Source organism: Xyrauchen texanus, chromosome 21 (assembly GCF_025860055.1).
Source record: "Xyrauchen texanus isolate HMW12.3.18 chromosome 21, RBS_HiC_50CHRs, whole genome shotgun sequence".
Classification (NCBI taxonomy): domain Eukaryota; kingdom Metazoa; phylum Chordata; class Actinopteri; order Cypriniformes; family Catostomidae; genus Xyrauchen; species Xyrauchen texanus.
In genome coordinates, this window is record NC_068296.1 from 39,554,156 (window position 1) to 39,572,559 (window position 18,404).

General features: G+C 36.7%; 1 protein-coding gene across 1 annotated transcript in view; it reads left to right on the forward strand.

Moving 5' to 3' along the window:
* The window catches only part of LOC127661217 (transcription factor Maf-like), a 93,928-nt gene extending 84,603 nt beyond the window's left edge, over window positions 1-9,325 (forward strand). The window contains exon 3 of the mRNA XM_052151827.1: window positions 8,049-9,325. The gene's annotated coding sequence lies outside the window, so the exon portion shown is untranslated. The remainder of the gene's footprint in view (window positions 1-8,048) is intronic.
* The last annotated feature ends 9,079 nt before the right edge of the window (window positions 9,326-18,404 follow it).

Below are 18,404 nucleotides of genomic sequence, written 5' to 3' on the forward strand. Positions count from 1 at the left end.
CTAATCAATGTAATTATTATGTATGTATGTGTTATTTCATTGTACTTATGTTTAAAATACCTACATTTAATTCCATCTGTAGTTACATTGCTAACCCAACCCTATCCCCTAACCTTACCCTAAATCTAACCTCTACCCCTACTCCTGTGTGACCTAAAAATGCATGTTCGGCTAGTAAGATGAGGGTAAAACCTAAGTTTAAATTAAATAAAATAAAATGTGTGAGCTTGTCAACAGCTAACATTCTATGAGCGAACCTTTTTACACCAGTCTACATCAACTCTTTATTCAAAGTAAAGCTGTAGATCCTCTCTGGGTTAAGTTATGATTTTTATATGTGATCCTGGGACTCGTTTTACACTCTGTTTGATCCAACAGAGGAAGCCCTTAACTGAGGAAGGGACACTGTGTATTAGTGCCTGTGTGTCTGTGCTGCTTAGAACAATATCTCTGCATCCTGTGCTAAGTGTTCGCACCCCGCCGCGCTGACTGACAGCTCTTCAACAGGGATAGTGTGTCGACTTTTGTTGCCAACACAGGCAAAAGTGATAAACACCAGCAATTTGAGCCAGAGAGTGGCGGGCAGCCAGGCCAAAAGCCCTAAGAATGTGCAGTTAATGCACCCCGCTTCAAAACACATGCACCATCAAATATTAACAGCACCACTTCCTATCATCTCACTGTGCCAGAGACTTTTAGCTACTCTTTATCGGCTGAAGGAGCTGCTAATTTTGCTTGCAGAACTTGGATTGGTGTCCAGTATGGCAACTTTGAGGAAGGTTTGCTGAAAGTTTATCTGCAGCTATTATATAGGCCCCTCATAGCCCTGGCCCCAATGTTGCGGCAATGGAAACATGGCTAGGTCATTTGAATTCCAACAAAGTGAAGATTAGTTGTTGACCGACAGTGGCAGACGATAATTTCTAAAATAATCCCATTTTGATATGCATCAGCTTCACGGCAGGATTTTTCAATTAGTTTTCAAATTGCTGCATATAAACAAGTTCCGGCAACTCCTTATCGCACAGTGGCATGGACGCATAATAGACGCACTTATGCCATCGCAGACCTTTCCCAACCCCCTCCTCCTGCTTCTGCATTTGGCCCTACAGCGTAGAGGTCTTCCTTTTCTGGGTTTCAAAGGCTTTCCTTTATCGTATACCAGGTAGAGGGGTTTTATGTACTGTATGTACTATGCAAACATGGAGTGAGTCACAAACATGTCCTCTCTGAATATGTTCTGCATGAGAAGTTTCACCCATTTCTGCCCCTGAATAGGTAAATGTGCAAGCTGTCGAAATCAAATGGCCATCCATGACCAAAATAATCAGGCCCCTAGCAGGACCCTGCAGTTTGAGATAAAGTTTAGCTGCTTGTTTGTCAAATACATAATATGAGTTATTTCCACAAGATCTCAAATGCTGCCAAATTGAAGTGTACACACTGTACAGTACTGTATATATCCTGTTGCTGTTAGCACACTTCTCTCCTCTGCACACCCTTTATGAGCTGGTTATTCATTTTAAAAACTGATTTGAGCAGCAAACTGTAGACCAATATACTGTATGTCTTTTTGTTATTTTAAACACAAATCTAATACAATTAGTAAGGCTTATATTTAAAACAAGAAATAAAAGAAGAATTTGCCAATAAGGTGAGAAAAATAAACATTTTAATGAATGTTCAAGTTAAGCTCATTAGACAGAATTTGTGGCATAAAATTGATTACCACAAAAATGTATTTTGATTTGACCCTCCTTTTCTTGAAAAAATCTGGATACAATGAGACACTTACAATGGAAGTGAATGGGGGCCAATCCATAAACAATTAAATACTCACTGTTTCAAAACTATCACCACAAGATGTAAACAATATGTGTGTTAACATGATCATAGTGTGATTTAAGCGATTATTAACCTTTTCTGTGTAAAGTTATATCCAATTTTACAACTTAATTGTCATGGCGACATGCAGTAAAACATAAAACCCTTAAAGGATTTGTTCCCCCCAAAATAAAAATTCAGTCATTGTTTACTCATCCCTGTATTGTTATAACCCAATATTAATTTCTTTCAATTCTTAACACGAAGGGAGAAATTTTGTGCTCAGTGATGTCATACACTGGCACTTTATTGTGAGAACCTCTTCAAGCTTCAAAAGAACACAACCGTATAATTCAGAAGTCTAATAAATGATTCATGAGACTCATAATTGTTATGAAAGCATACGATAAGATTTGGTGCGAAATAAACCAAAATCGAATGTATTATTCAGTGAAACTGCTGTCCGACTGTTGATTTCCTGTGCGTTTTTATGTAGGGCTCGAGAGCAACAGTTCACGCAACACCTTCGCGACATTGGGACATTGAAGCAAGAACTCGTTTTATCTAGAAACAGGTCCTCCACAGTGATAGTGACAACAGAACACAACACACAGAAAACAGAAATCTTACTAAACATTTTGTAGTCGAATAATTTATGCATTTCTATGCCCAGCCTTATTTTTTTGAAAGTTTTGGCCAGTTCACAGTGGACAGTGGACCCGCACGATGCCGAAAATAGAAAACAAGAGATCAATAGAATGTATCGTCACTGATCACTGCCGGTTACTCTGATTACGATAGAAAGTATATCTTTAATGAGTGTTGTTTACCTTCAGGTTAGGACTGTGGCTGCCTGTAGCCTCCTCTATGTTTCTGTTTGATTTCAGTGTACGCTTGTTAAAAATTATTGCAAAACCACAGAAGAATAAAATAAAAATCAAACTGATTCTATACTGGACTCAGTAAACTATAATGTCTGTGCATGTTATTTGGAGACTTATTTTATTTTGTATTTTATTATTGTATGTAAAAATGTTGTTATGGCTATTTATAAGAAGATATTACTTTTGTATCTTTATTCACGTCATAAAGCCTTTTGACTGTTTGACACTATACAGCACTTGATGATTAACTTTATTAACGTCTTCTGCGTTAAAATGGACTGTAGCTTGAGTTATAATGCCTTATACACTTAAGTATAACTATGAATAGGGGACGTGTTATAATGTATTATAACAGTAGTTATATGAATTATACACCAGACCAACAAAACTCATTTTAAGGGTTAGATCAGGTAAAAATAGCTCATGAAGGCAACAATAGCAGGTTAACAGTTTTTACAGTGTAGGACTCTACACATTGTGCTGGTGGAGGACAGTGTTTTCATATGTCCTAGCTGTACAGTGCATCAGGGTCATGTGCCTCTAGTGTGATTAGAGGTGACCAGCAAGACGAGACTGCAGTCACTTGAATTATAAAACCTGCACATGATATGATACCAAGGTTGATGTCCAGTTAATGCTGACAGTTTAAATCGATTTTGGCCAGATCACTTACCACATAAATCGTTGTGGCCAATGCGCTGCTGGCAGTCGTATTTTCAAGAAGGTGAACCGTTCAAGGTGTGATTCGAAAGAAAACATGTAGATTTATGAATTCAGTGAAAAAGCAGCCAATGTCTATCAGCACACTCTTTTGTTTGGTATTCTGTTTTTATGATTTTGTGATAACTGGTAGAATCCATTTGTAACTTGTTTACTCTCCAAAAGACTTTCATCTAGTTGCCATAAATGTATTAAAAGAATAGTTCACCCAAAAATGAAAATTCTGACATTATTTACTCCCAAATGTTCCAATATGACTTTTCTATGCTACACAAAAGGATTTCAAGAATATCTTGGCCACTCTTTTATGTGCAATGAAAATGAAATGGGATGTCTATGCCAATTTAGTTTGGACACAAAACACGCGCAAACCAATGGCGCTTGACATTATTTTGAAGCTTTAATGACCAAGTACCTATTAATGTCTATCAAGCTCCAAAATGACAATAAAAAGCACCGTAAAAGAATAACATCTGTTTCATAGACATTGCTCATGTGATTTGTGTCTTTATTTCAAGTCTTCTGAAGTCTTACAATAACTTCCTCTCTTTAAAACGCTGCAAACAGTATACTGTATTACTGTAAAAATATCTAAAGCATTGTTAAAACCAGATAGATTTACTTGAGAAGCAAAATGGCAAGAGATATATTGTCTTTGTTTTCTGAGAAATCTAACAAAATATAGTTACGTTTAAGCTTATAAGAAAAAAAGATACAAAACTCTATTTGCCAATAGAAATTGAGTCAAAGGAAAAACACTTTTTCTTACCCCACTGGCAATCATTTTATTTTTAAAGCATAAACCCAATTTTGTTCGATTTCACTGAAAACAAGACTTCATATCTTTTTTTAAATTTGCTTCTCAAGATTAATATATTTTGGTTGGATGGATGGATGGATGGATGGACGGATGGGTGGTTGTTGGTTGGTAGGTTGGTTGGTTGGTTGGTTGGACAGATGGATCATTGGTTGGTTAGTTGGATGGATGGTCGGATGCTTGATTGGTTGAATGAGTTTGAAAGTATTTTTTGATATTTTTACAGGAACATAAGACCAGAAAAAAACTTTCTTCCAGTGTACAAAAAAAAAATCTTCCCCTCCTCTGTAGCTCTCAAATCAAATATGGCAATTTTGTTTGGTCACAAAACACAAGCGAACCAATGGTGCTTGGCATTTTTGTCATTTTGAAGCTTGACAGACCCAGTACCTATAAAGCATTTCTATATGTAAAAGAGCGGCCAAGATATTATTTCGAAAAAAATCAGCCTGCTCTAATGAACATTATATGATCATGGCAAAATTTTTTATAAACTAAATTACGTGTCTTATTACACGTTTGGCTGCAGGTTCCCAATGAAATGTCCAGCAGTTGGGGGGGTGGTGGCGGGTGCTAAAGCAAGTGAAATGGTGTCATAATCAGGCAAGGTTTTTAAGGTGAATATTAGTGATCTAAAATGAAATGAGAGGTAAACACAAAACAGATATCCTTACTATTTACCAACACCTAAACCTAAACGATAATGTCCAAAAACAAAATGAGAAATGAAAAGCACATTTTCTGAAGCAATCACATCTTCTTTTGTCACTTCTATGACACTTTTGCCTCACCTTGCTGACTGGCCTCAAACCACAGTCTTCCAAGTCCAAAGACCAATATTCTATCGGATGAGCTGCCGGGGAAGTTAATCACATTGGAATATGTGTGTAAATGTAGGTGGTCTGTAATACAAGCGTTAAAATGTAACGTTTTTCAAATGATGCGTTATAGTAAAAGTGTTTAGATATCATAGCAGTGTGTAATTAAAAGTGTGAAAAATAACGGTTCATAAAGTCATAATCAGTCATTGTAGTCGTGATTTTTGTGAAAGTGAATAAAACGCACAGTTGTTGTGCACCTCTTTTGTTAATTTCACCAGGATTTGCAACAAAACCCAAAATTCTGCACATAAAAGTCAGTTTGCAAAACTGTAGTTAAAGTAATGTTCATTCTATGATAGGTTGAAAAATTTGATTTCCCCACAGAAGAAGAATGTTCTTACAAGTTTTGAATGACATGAGGTTAAAGGGGCACCCAGTAACTTTTGTCTTTGTGTTATCTTGTACTCACACTGACACCTAGTGTTTTGGATGCAGCATCATTTAAAATCAATAGTTTTCAGTTTCAGATGTCATTGTAGAAATGTAGTATTCACAGTCAGACATGATTACTTTAATCAATGAGTGAAAGTGTCAAATAACAGGACGGTTACTGAGATTAAGTGAGTAGTATTCAGCTGGTCATGTGATTGTAACATGTGTGGACCCTCTCCATGTAGAATTAAATGGCTTTTATAAGATTACTGATATGACTGGAGTCTTCATTTTAATGTGAGTGCTCATGATTTCATACATATATTGCAAAATTACAATTCATGTTTTTAGGAGTTATACTTCTTAAATGAGGAAAACATTACTGAGTGCAACTTTAAATAAATGATGGCAGAATAAACATTTTTGGGTGAACAATTCCTTTTACCATAGATTGGATGTTGAGGTTGATTGTCTCTAAAGAGTTCAAGACATCTTGCAGTTCAATATCAGCAAGCACTGGTGAGCACTATGAGGCCAACAGTAAATATTGATTACTCTGTAAAGGATTATTAGGCCCGAAGGCCTTTATGACTGTAACAGACTATATTGCAATAATAAGACCTCCTATGTATCATTTTGATTTCATCTGGGATTACAACACACCATCTGATATACTTGGACTTGTGTGATACAGTCTCCTAAGAAAGTTTACCTGCTCTCTGCAGCAATTTTGACAAATGATGTCTATTTTGGTTATCAGCGGAACTCGCAAAAAAGCTTGAACTGATTTTTCCTCATTCCTTTCATAGACTTTGTCATCTGTCATCTGAAACTTCTTAATTAAACCCCTCACCAAGAGGAAACGTAAATAAACATGTGTCTGTTACTTGACAAATTGGATTGCATCATCTTGCATGGCCAGATCCTTGTCCAATCAGATACTTCAGTAGCAATCAGTAGCAAATAATATTTCTTGACTGTGAATAAAAAATGCATTAGCTTTGTTTTAAAGGCAAATCCCTTCTATATACCTGCCCCAACTTCCTGTTTCAATAGGAAGTATGTCAACATAAAAAGAAAGCTGCATTCATAAATATGTTTTATCTTCAGTGCCAATGGTTTTGAATTAAATGCTCAACATGCATGTGTGGTGTGGTGTTTGAGTGTAAGTGGAGAAGACACACTAGCCTACAATACGAGTCGTAAGTGGATAAATTGGCAAAGAGAATTACCTTTTGATACAGCCTTCATTAATCTAGTCTAATACATCCACAGAATCGTGTGAATATCTCAGGCAAGAGTGAGCGTGCTGTTAATGATCAGAGCAAAGAGTGAAATCATTACTACCTTTAATGTTCCCAATCTAATTGAGACATTAATTAAAGTGGGAAATTCAGCTTGGTGTTATTTATGACTGTGTTGTACATTGAACACAGGAAAGAGGGCTAATTGTGCTCAGGAATTGTTTCATTGAATTCTTGTCATATTCCACTGGATGTTTCCACATTGATAGCCTTTAGAATTAGCCCCATCATTTCTGTGTCCATCCAGGCCATTTTTTCCCCTTTGAGTGGGCACCAGGGTCAGCCACAGCATTTACACCACATTTTTAATGCTGCAACATGCATTATAAATCGCAGTGTCATACACTTTTTTAATAAACCAATTAAATTAGCAGCTGCTTAACAGTAAATGTGTATCAGTAATGGGGACACATTTGGTTATATTTTATGAGGTTGAATGAGTATCTGACATATTTAGCTATTTTACGATGTAAGAAGAAAAACTGCAAAAGAAATGGAAACAAAGTGGTTTGTATTTCTGCATGAATATGTTGTGTCTTCATAAAATTGTTTACTTAACAGTTTTATAATGACTGGAAAGGAGAAGATTCACACTGAAATTACAGATAGAATAAGATAATAAGCTGCTGCTTTCTTTTAACATGAAGAAAGGAGATTGTAAAGAGTCAAGACACTGCAAAACCTGCCAAACACATTTCAGCATCAAAGGAGGTTTAAGGCAACTGATCAAACATAGACATATTAGACTATGACTAATGAATATAACTTAATTGACTGTTTAGACAGAGATCAGACATAGTTGGCAAATTGAACTGCACAGAAGTTGATGCAATTAATAATTGTATTACCATAATAACGTGTTTCCCTTGGGTACTCAAACTTCCCTGTGAGCACAATCTCCGAAGCACTCAAGTGTTGTCGACTATAGCAAAACATGTGACTCGATTGGACTGACAAAATTTAGACATGTGAATAAAGATTTATGCCACAGACATTCTTTTTTAGATGTAATAATCATTTCATTTGATTATCATGTTACAAATAGGTTTTTGGAAGTTCAAATAATCCATTCTAAATCCACTTGGCTTAAAAATCTGAGAGGGGAATGGGCATGATGCCTCTACCTGCACTGACTCATAATGGTTTCTCTTATAGTCTCGTTTATCTGACTTTTTACTATCAGCGTAACCCACTTAGACAGGACATGTAACGCAACAACATTAATTTTTTTCTGTGTTACATTTAGGGGCAGGCTTATCTGAAACCACAATAACAGAGCATGAAAAAATTCCAATTAAGCAACCAACCAACGGAACATCCATCCGTCCGTCCATCCATCCAACCAACAATCCATCTATCCAACCAACAAAACATCATCCATCCATCTATTTTTCCAACCAAATGTCAGGCCATCCATCCATCCATCCATCCATACAACCAACCAACCAATCAACCCAACCAACCAAACATCCATCCATCCATCCATCCATCCAACCTACCAGCCAAACATCCATCCATCCATCCAGCCAAACATCCAGCTGTCTATTCATCCAACCAACCAACCAAACGTCCGGCCATCCATCCATCAAACCAACCAACTGACAAAACATCCATCCAGTGATGAAACACCCAACCGTCCGTCCGTCCATCCATCCATCCATCCATCCAAACTACCAACCAACCAACCAACCAACCATAGATTGTAATCAGAATACAGACTTTGGTAAAGAAGTAACATGGAAACAAAGTTAAATATAAAATTCTTCTCATTGATATTTAGTTTACTTGCTACTTAGCATCTTAAACAAAACTCTGATCATCCTAATGCCACTAACCTAGGAAACTTTGACAAACCCACTTATTATTGTTTCCTCTCAGAATCATTCAATAATTTTAGCAGCCATGTAAGTAAAAAAAATTCTTTTTTTCCAGGCAGTCTGTTAGAAAGCATGTACACCCTCACTCTCTGAAGCTGCATATTTATTCAGGCCATCTGATAGAAGATTGTGATTACCAACATATCAAACCCTAACCATCTCTGAAATGTATCTGGAGCCTATGAGACACGGAATAATCCTGTCTCCCCAATAATGTCATTTTTCTTAACATTGCATTATGAAATACCTCAAACTCAAGTGTTGTTAGATGATTTTGAAAATCGCAATGCCAAATCCATACAGTCCTTGGTGGCCACGTCCCAATGATAAAGAAATATGTAGTCCCCTATGGCCAAAATTTCTCAATGGCAAGCCATTTGAAACAGCAGGCGATGCCACGAATAGGACCTGTACACTTAAACTAACAGCCAACCATCTAGTTTGTTTTTGAAAGCATCGCTAACACTGGACATTTCTGTAAGGAGAGGAGATGCTGGCATGAAAAGATAAAGGCCAGCTATAATATCAAACACCCTGAGGATAGATGCATTTGAATTCAGAATTATCTGACACTTTTCATCCAAAACATCTTATAATTGCAGGTGCATAGTGTCCCTGGAGTGAACTAGTTATTAGTGACATGTTTGAGTCTATGATCGAAAGATTGTTTAATATCTCTCTCCTGAATAAACTCTAGTTGGGACTGAACCTGTGACTTAAGGGTTGCAAACCAGAATTTGAACCATTAAACTTTTAGTACAGACAGAACATCTTTTAATTTAGCGACAGTGTAGGTGAAAGTTCTGCTGCTGAAATCAGTCTGCCGAAATTTGAACCACTCTTGGTCAAAGCTGTAGGTTCTATTGAATATTTGGGCATGTGTGAGTTTCAGTTCCACAGAGTTATATTTTTTATATAATACAGTCAACATAAAAGCATATTTTATTAACTCTTCCCCCAAACTCCAACCTAAACATAACTGTCAGTGGTAAATTTTACACCATGGTTTGATGGCATGAACAGGCCCTGTCCTTTTCGATCATCTATACTAAGCTTTCACCCTACACACTCACCCAGGGTTAACTCCCAATGTTTTCCAGTCTGCAGCCAGGAGAGGCAGGGTATCCAGTGTCCCTTAATATTTTATTGTTTCCTTCAACATGGCCCAGACAGCTTCTCCTGAGCTTGCCATTTCTGCTTGGTAAAAGGGCTTCAGACTTCCCGCCTGTTTCCTGGTCTGGTATAGCGTTACCCTCCACCTCTATCTCCTCTGATGCAGCGCTATTGTTTGATCTGACCCTAACATTGATCGCCAGTGGAACACCCATTTAAAGCACAACAAAATTGCAGTCCACTTCCATAATGCTCTTGCCAGTGGCGTGGAAGAGGGAGGAGGCCAAAGCCAGGGCTGCAACTGAATCTCTCGGGCTAGGGAGTGGGCAGAACCCTTCGCTGTCTTGAATTTACATTTGAAAGGAGCCACTGCGGCACATTTAAAAATATGTCCAAACATAAATATGTGGAGAAAAAGTGTGTTTATCCAAGTGTCCGAATACTTATATAAAACCACACTGAGAACGGATAGACGTGGTGAGGGAGGGATAGTAACTTCAAAGCTATCAAAGGGTAGAAAGTTCCCAAATACTTTATGAATATTGCAGCATTCCGGAGACACTCCCACTGATCTAAAAGAGAAACTTCTAAAGAAAACTTTCCATATTGTATAGGGCAAGCACTTTCTTATATTAACTATTTAAGTGCAAAAAATGCTTATGTCAAGAGTAGTCATGCTAATGAAAGCCAGAACTCAGGGCTGGAGCATTGAAGGTTCACTCCTTCTGAACATCACTTTCAAACAACGATACATTTATTTGGTTGTGTTTGGTTTCCTCCCACAGTGCCTTTAGACAATGCTATAGTGTGTTTGAGGACCTTTCTTTCATCCTCAACAAAGGGGAATGACTGACAAAAAAAGGCCCCAAGACATATCATGGAAAAAAAAAAAAATCTTGCCTTTTGAGGTACTATGTAGATGTACTATAACTTTTACAGCACAAAGCTCCCACCCCAGTACATTTACTGAGACTAAGGCTGCCTTCATGGGATATTGGAATTATCCTGCTTCCCAATTCTGAAGTGTTAATTACAAGTATGTCACGTTCAAGCTTTGTTGTCAGAGAGAACAGTTAAAAATTAAAGACACCATGGTTGAGTCATACATATTCCTTGAGGAACTTTTATTTTGACATAATACATATACTGTGTTAGCTTGCTAGTGGTAATGGCATTTTGGTCAAATACAAGCTATTATTACAGTGTTAAAATGTACATCTTGCATCAAATGGTTGTTGACATACATAAATGAATATGACCAAAACGGTAAGTGCTAACAATTAGCTGTTAATAGAAAAATCAAAACCTGTCATTCATTACAGAAACCGTACTCTCCTCAACCATGTTGAAAGTTCATGACTCCTTGCATCTCAAAAACTCAGGCATCCAAATTATCTCAGAATTTCCCAGTCGGAATTACGAATTGAGGGTTCGTTCATGCGCAAATTCAAAGTTGGAAACTTGTATTTATGATAATTCTGATAGTACATGAAGGCAGCATAAGGCCACATTCACACTAATGCATCTTCTTTCCTAAAGTATACAGTACTAGAGAGGAATTTTGAAAGTCTCAGTTTTTGGTAGAAGAAAATGTGTCAGTAAGAAGTGTAAATGTAGCTAAATTTATGTTTTTTTTAATGAAAACATTATTTTGGCCGTGGATTAAGCTGCAAAAACAGTTTGTAACACATTCATTAAAACATGGTAACACATTCATTAAAAGCATAATGTCATTAACAAATGACTGCCCACAATTAAACATCAACAACTATTCCAACCTGATTACATGGGAAACCCATGTTAGTTAATTTCGACCCACATTCTGACCCGATGTGCCAAATTCCAGGCAAGCAACACCATTCGGTGAATGTTCATGCCACCAAAAATGCTGGTTAGCAAAATATTACATTTGGACAGAACTAAGTGAAGCAATGCTGTTTTGGTCTCAGTACTGCTATCTTTAGGTTTAGGGTTAAGAGTATATTAATGTATTTACTATTCAAATGACTTGCTTTGACTTTTTACACCATATACATTCGAAGAGTTGTGAAAGGTGCGCACACACCTGCACCAATTTCGTCCATTGGCGGGCAGGCCACTGAGGACAAGGTGACCTCTTGTCGCAATTTACTCATGTAATCATTCTGACTATTCAACAACTCAACCCACCCTGATGAACGACAACGTGTTTTACACTGGTAGACAGAGGTTAGCCAAATGTAACGTAATGTACACAGAAGTCTCAAAAGTACAGTAACAAACAGCCTATTTAACTCTAAAAGAGCGTTCACACTGACAGTGGTTTATTCATTGGCGGTCTGCCATTCTCTGTTATGGAGGTTGCTAGGAGGTGTTCCAAGTTGACTATATGGGTTGGTGGATCACATAAGCTCAACTGTCTGCATTGGTATAGTCACCGCATCACATTTCTGCCAGATATCACCTTGACAAATTGCCATTGCTTTGTCGCTACATATCGCTGTAGGTATGAACACAACTTCATACTAACAGCATCAGAGAATGGGTGGAAAATTATGAAAACTAAATTATGATTTTGTGCCAAAATATTTGGACCACAACCATCGAAAAACACTGTGCCCTCATGATATTCCCTTATTCCCACATGAGTATGTCCACAAACAGACATTACCCAAAATAAATCAACATGATGTTTAAAGAGCACAAGGATGACCCCAAATGACACCAATCACCAAGTACTGAGCCAAAAAAATACCCTACACATTATAAGTGGAGTTCAGGGAAAAGAAAGATGTTCAAAACGTGTAGAAAATGGCCTTATAAAAAGTTCAGTTCAATTTTAGTTCAACTCTAACTGATGAAAGAAACAATATCAAAGGCAACAAATAGGACAACATTTAGACATCTAGAGGAAGAAAAGTGCAAAAGATGTGTTTGAAGTTTATGAACATTTCATATAAAACATAAATCAGTCTATCTCTCTCATCTCTCTTATCTCTCTGCTTACACCTTGTTCTTTAGTCTACTCCATTTAACTCTTAACCCCTCAGAAAGTTATTCAGTTCTTCTGCACAGCCAGGGCAGTCTTATGACCAAAACTTCACTGTACCAACTTTTTGCCTGCATCTTCAAAATGTCATTAGCAGGGTTTCCATTTGTGTATTTTTATATGCTTTTTGGGATATCACATAAAAACTGCTGGATGGAAACACCAAGATGTGAATCAAATCTCCAAAATGTGCATAAAGAAATGCATCCACTCACTTGAGGTGGATACATGTTTTATTCGATAAGAAGAAATGTGCATAAACTATAATGGAAACACATTTACAGATTAAACTCCTATTCAATTTATAAGAAATACAAAAATTCACATAAAAAGTAATGTAACTGAATAACTCGTTCATAACTGGACTTACCAGAGGACCAATCATTACATCTGAAATATTGCTCTGGTCATCTTGAAATAACGAGAAATTTTGTCCAACTGTATACAGCGCCACCATCACTGTGACGTATGCCATCAAAGTACCACGAGGGTGATTTCAAACCAGCTGCCTGGCTCAGCCCTGAATGATGATTATTCATGATTGTCACCGATGACATCAATAATGTACACTTCATGGGCTGGGTTCACAATGGCATACTACACATACTACTCTTACTTCTTATGCTTCTTATGCTATTCCCATTTCAACTCCTCCTCCGAGAGCAATTGGCAAATCTCGCCAATCGATAAGGCAAGATGCAGTGCAAGTTGAACACACCAAATGGCATTTGAGTGATGAGTTGAATGTATGGCATCCTAGTGACATTTCAGTAAAGCAGGAAAAAAGTCCCCCCTGTGACATTTGTTCATGAGAGTGTGTAGGTACAGCATAATTTATGGATGTTCGTGTCAAAAAAGACTTTAGTGCTGGTGTTTGGCAGTCTGGTGAGAAAAGGGAAGATATTACGTCGAGAGTTAGCCAAAGCTATTTCAACGCAAACACCAGCGTCGATTTCACTAACAACCTGCAGTCCAACTAAAAGCTAACCAGCGCACATGCAGTAAACAGATTGTTCCTTATAAATAAATGGTTGTTTACATTTTATATTGATAAGGGCAGCAGTAACCCTTACCAAAATTTTGAGTTCATGGCAAATTTGCAGCAGATTGCCAAATGTTTGCCGGAGGTTCACCACTACTGGCGAAGAGCTTCAAATTTTTGGCAAACATTTGCAGCGAATCAAAAGCTAATTTGCATGTGAAAATAACGAGCAGCATATTTGCATTTAGCACATATTGTTTGCAACGTTGGGGCGTTACATGGTTTGCATAAGTCCTATAGTAAACTAGGTGTCAACAACGTAGATGGTGTGTGCAAATAAACAACACTATCAGCAATTCATGTAGAGTGAATTCCTCCTTCAGTTTTCAACAAAACTTTTTCCATCAGTACTTTTCAAAACAAACTCTATGTTCCTTATTTTTATGTTTTCTATAAACATTGACATAATAACATAATGTGTATCATCTATCAATTTAGTTTGTGATTGGAATATATGAACAATGTGTGTATTTACAAGGAAAAATGATTCCTGATGAGTCATATATCAACCTATTTCTTATATTCAGAGTGGAGAGAACTAAAGAAGGATTTTATAACCACAGATACTGTTGCCAACCAACGCCCAGCTGCAGTCATCACACAGGAGTCATTACGTCCAATGATTGCTCTTCATGGTTTTATAAAGGCCAAGAAATATAAATGCATTTTAACAGACCACAACCGCCAACAAACAATGTACCATGATGAAAATACCCTCAAACACACACTACTAAAATTTACGTTGTGGTTTGAAGAGCACCAGTAACTCAAATGACACCAATCACCACATCCAAACAGCTTTTAAACTGAAGTTCTGAGTCGCCAATATACTGTAGATTTCATACTTATTTTCACCAGTGTCCCACATTCTGTCCTCAGGGGCCATTCGAGGTTCAGTGAATATGCAGGGCCTAATCCAGACATTTTATGAAGTTAAACTTACTTGTGTGTGTGTGTGTGTGTGTGTGTGGATAGTAATGTAATTAATACTGCAGAGATCCATCATAAATCAAGCTTACTAAACAATATTAAGCCAGTAATTAAGAGTAATCAGTACTGGCTTTACAAAGCTGTTACTAATAGGATTACTAAAATCCTCTATTTAAGACAACTTGATCCCCTAATCTAAAGTGCAAATTTTACTTATTCAAGTTATTGGTTTATTTTGCATTTTTAGGTGGTATTTAAGTTTATTTAAATATATTAAGACAGTAAATACAACTATTTGTTTAACCAAGATGTTACTAATAAATTGCTAAAATCATATTCAAGACAACTTGAAAAACTTAAAACTTAAAAACTTAAAGACAACTCTAAAGTGAAACATTTACTATTACAAGTACTGGGGTTCAGGCTCCACTGTAAACTCCACTGTCCTATTAAGTTAGCAGAACTAAAAATGAATTAAGCAATCAGTTACATATTTCTTTAAGTTAATAAACACACAAGTTTAAGTTAATAGAACTTTCAGAATTTGAGTTTTTTACTACAAATGCACAGTAATTGCACTTAACTTGAAATATTGAGTAAGCTAACTCATACATTTTAATGGCACTTAACTTAAATTTAACTCTTTGGCTGACCTTAAAATTACCACATAAGCTAAACTTAAATATTTCAAGTAGAGGGAACCTAACAAGCTAGTACTAGCGAGAGAGGTGCATTTCCCATACAACAACGTAACTCACTGCTTAACATATAGCTATAACTTGTATGATACATGTTTGGAGAAATTAACTCGCTAGTCATGACTGTTTCCAGAAACTGTAGTTACTATGTCAAACACCCATCATTTGAACCACACTCAAATATATTTGAGTATTATATTTGGCTGAACTTGATTCAAACTATTGAGTACCATTTTGTCACTATGCCATGGTTAGCACAACAATGGATTTATCAAAATGTAGAATACTTAAAATGAATTGGGACTTGTTCCTCCTTTAAAAAAGCAAATGCAGAGGATACAGTGAGGCACTTACAATGGAAGTGAACATTCTTTTAAGTAAAGCTGACAAGACACTTTTTAAGTTGAAGCAACTCTGTAAACTTAATTTCAATTGGTTACATAATTTTTGAGTAATGCGGACATGGGACGATTGAGTAAAAGAGACGATAGGGAAAATTCATATTTTTTGAGTGCAAGTTGATTCAACAACATAGAGCTGTCGTTAATTATGTTACGCATTGGATGTAATAATAACCGCCGCAACGATTAAATTATATATTTTTTTTTTACACGTATACCAGAAAGCTTTTCAATGGGAGAAAGCTGCTGAAGACAGGAAAGCTGAGTGCCCTGTGTAGATATATACTCTGCAATAGATGGGTTTCCCTCTACATCATTCTTCAAGGTTTCCTGACGCATTTGAGCACGCACATGTGCACTTTTTAAAAACATAAACAGGACTTATGCGTTAAAATAAATACACATAAACTCTTTGTTCTCCAACAGAAATTGTGTGCGATAAAGTGCCTTTTCTTAACAGCCTTTAATTGCTTAAATGGCTGCAATGTGTTTACGCGACGTATCAAAATGTCAAAGTCTTGACAGAAGAAAAAAAATATATATATGGAATAAAAGCGTCAGCGAAGTGAAATGATGTCCACACAGCAAACTAACAAGGAACTATGCTTCTGACCACAGGTTAAGAACTGTAGTTCCAACCACACATCTTTGCGATGCTGTTTGGGAATGTTCGTTGGTACTACGTTTTCGGGACACACCAGATTGTTGAACTATGTTGCTAACGATGGAACTTGCGACCATAGTTGGCTAACAATGCTTTTGGGAAACGCACCGAATACAGTGAATGTTAGCATGCTAAAAGCATTCTAATTGGAAACACTGGGCAAAGTCCAACTGAAAGTGATCATCCCTATGCCCTACTCACTACGAAAGACAGAGCTCTTGATGTGGGCACTCTGAAGGGAGCGTGGCATTACAGTTTAAATGTAGCCTTCACTAAAAGTCTTGTGAATGTGCGCTTTATAAAAAAAAACATTTCTTACTTTTGTTTGGAATGGCCCTTTGATTGGCATCCCCTTCCCGAAGTTCAAGGGCTCCAAAATTCCATTTGGAATATGCCCACTATACTTTAATTAGCAAAGCAATTGCTCAATGAGTGAAGCAAAATACTGACGAACAATCTTAAGTTGTACCTCTGCATTCAGTTTATTAGCTACTAACTAGTCTTATTCATGCTTAACTAGTGCATTATTGTGTAACCTTAAAAGAAAGTGTTATTGACATTTGTGCCAAAAAGTCTTTGAAAGACAATTCGAGATCTAAATCAGTTTTATATTGACAAAATGATCAGGCATATGAACATTTAGTGGCAAAGACAAGTTGACAAAAAAACAAAAAACACTCACCCCAAGCCCCACCCATGACTGTCCCAATGGTGCAATGTACCACCACCGTTCATGACTTTTCTGATGCCATTCCAAAAAGGCTCAAATCCTTCTTAGCGACGGTCAACCCTCACTTCCTCATGTGAATTCTGTATAATGTTAGGTGTTTCCTTTTATTGTGTCAAGCCGTTGTAAATGAAAGTGCTAAATTATAGCAAAGCACTGTTCCATGCTACAGCAGCACACAACAGCCACTTACTGTCAGGGATGCCATGATTTTAACTGGTCAGTATTTCACATCTGAAATGCTTTCTCTGTACCTGCCAATATCCGGCTATTCAGCGGCCTAATGGACGTACCGTAAAGACCAGCTCATTACAGCCCATTACAAACAAATGAAAAATGAAATGTGACTGGAGAGAGAGAGAAAGAGAGAGACAAGAGATACGAGAAAAAGAGTCAAACTAAATGCATTTTGGCTCTAAGGTGTTCACATTTTATCCATCATTATAGTTTGTGGTTGTTTTGCATGCTTTTGCTAGCAAAAAAACAAAACAGCCCTAAATGGCCATTAAATGACTGCGTCAGTATAAAATCATGCTGGGAAATTGTCAAGCAGACCTTTATACGCCTTTTAGATTTAGAATCTGAGAGGTGTATAAAGGCTGTATGTGGCATTCATTTGGAAAGCGACTGGATAATCCTGTACATTGGGAATGCTGGAGAACAGAGGGGGAATGTCGTAGACCTCACACACTGGTAACGGTAAATACACCTTGATTGCCTTCACACGGCACTTCATTTCAGGGTCAATGAAAAATCATCTTTAAAAAATGAAATTTAACATCCATATGTCAGGTTTATAGAAATGTCATCTTTGCCTTGATAAGTATTTATAAACAATTTCTAAACAAAATCTAAAATTAATGTCTTTTCCAAGTATTATTTCCATTCCTTATTATTTCGCCTCATATTTTATATAAATATTTCAATATTTTAGTTTTGTATTATTATTATTATTATTTGATTTTGCTGTGCAGCACTTTGGGTCAACTTCTGTTGCTTTTAAATGCTATAAACCTTGACTTGACTTAAAATATGCATTCATTTTGATATTTTAGACAATACAACACTGTTTTTTATGAAATAATATTAAACATTTTGGCAATCTATACTTTTTTACAACAT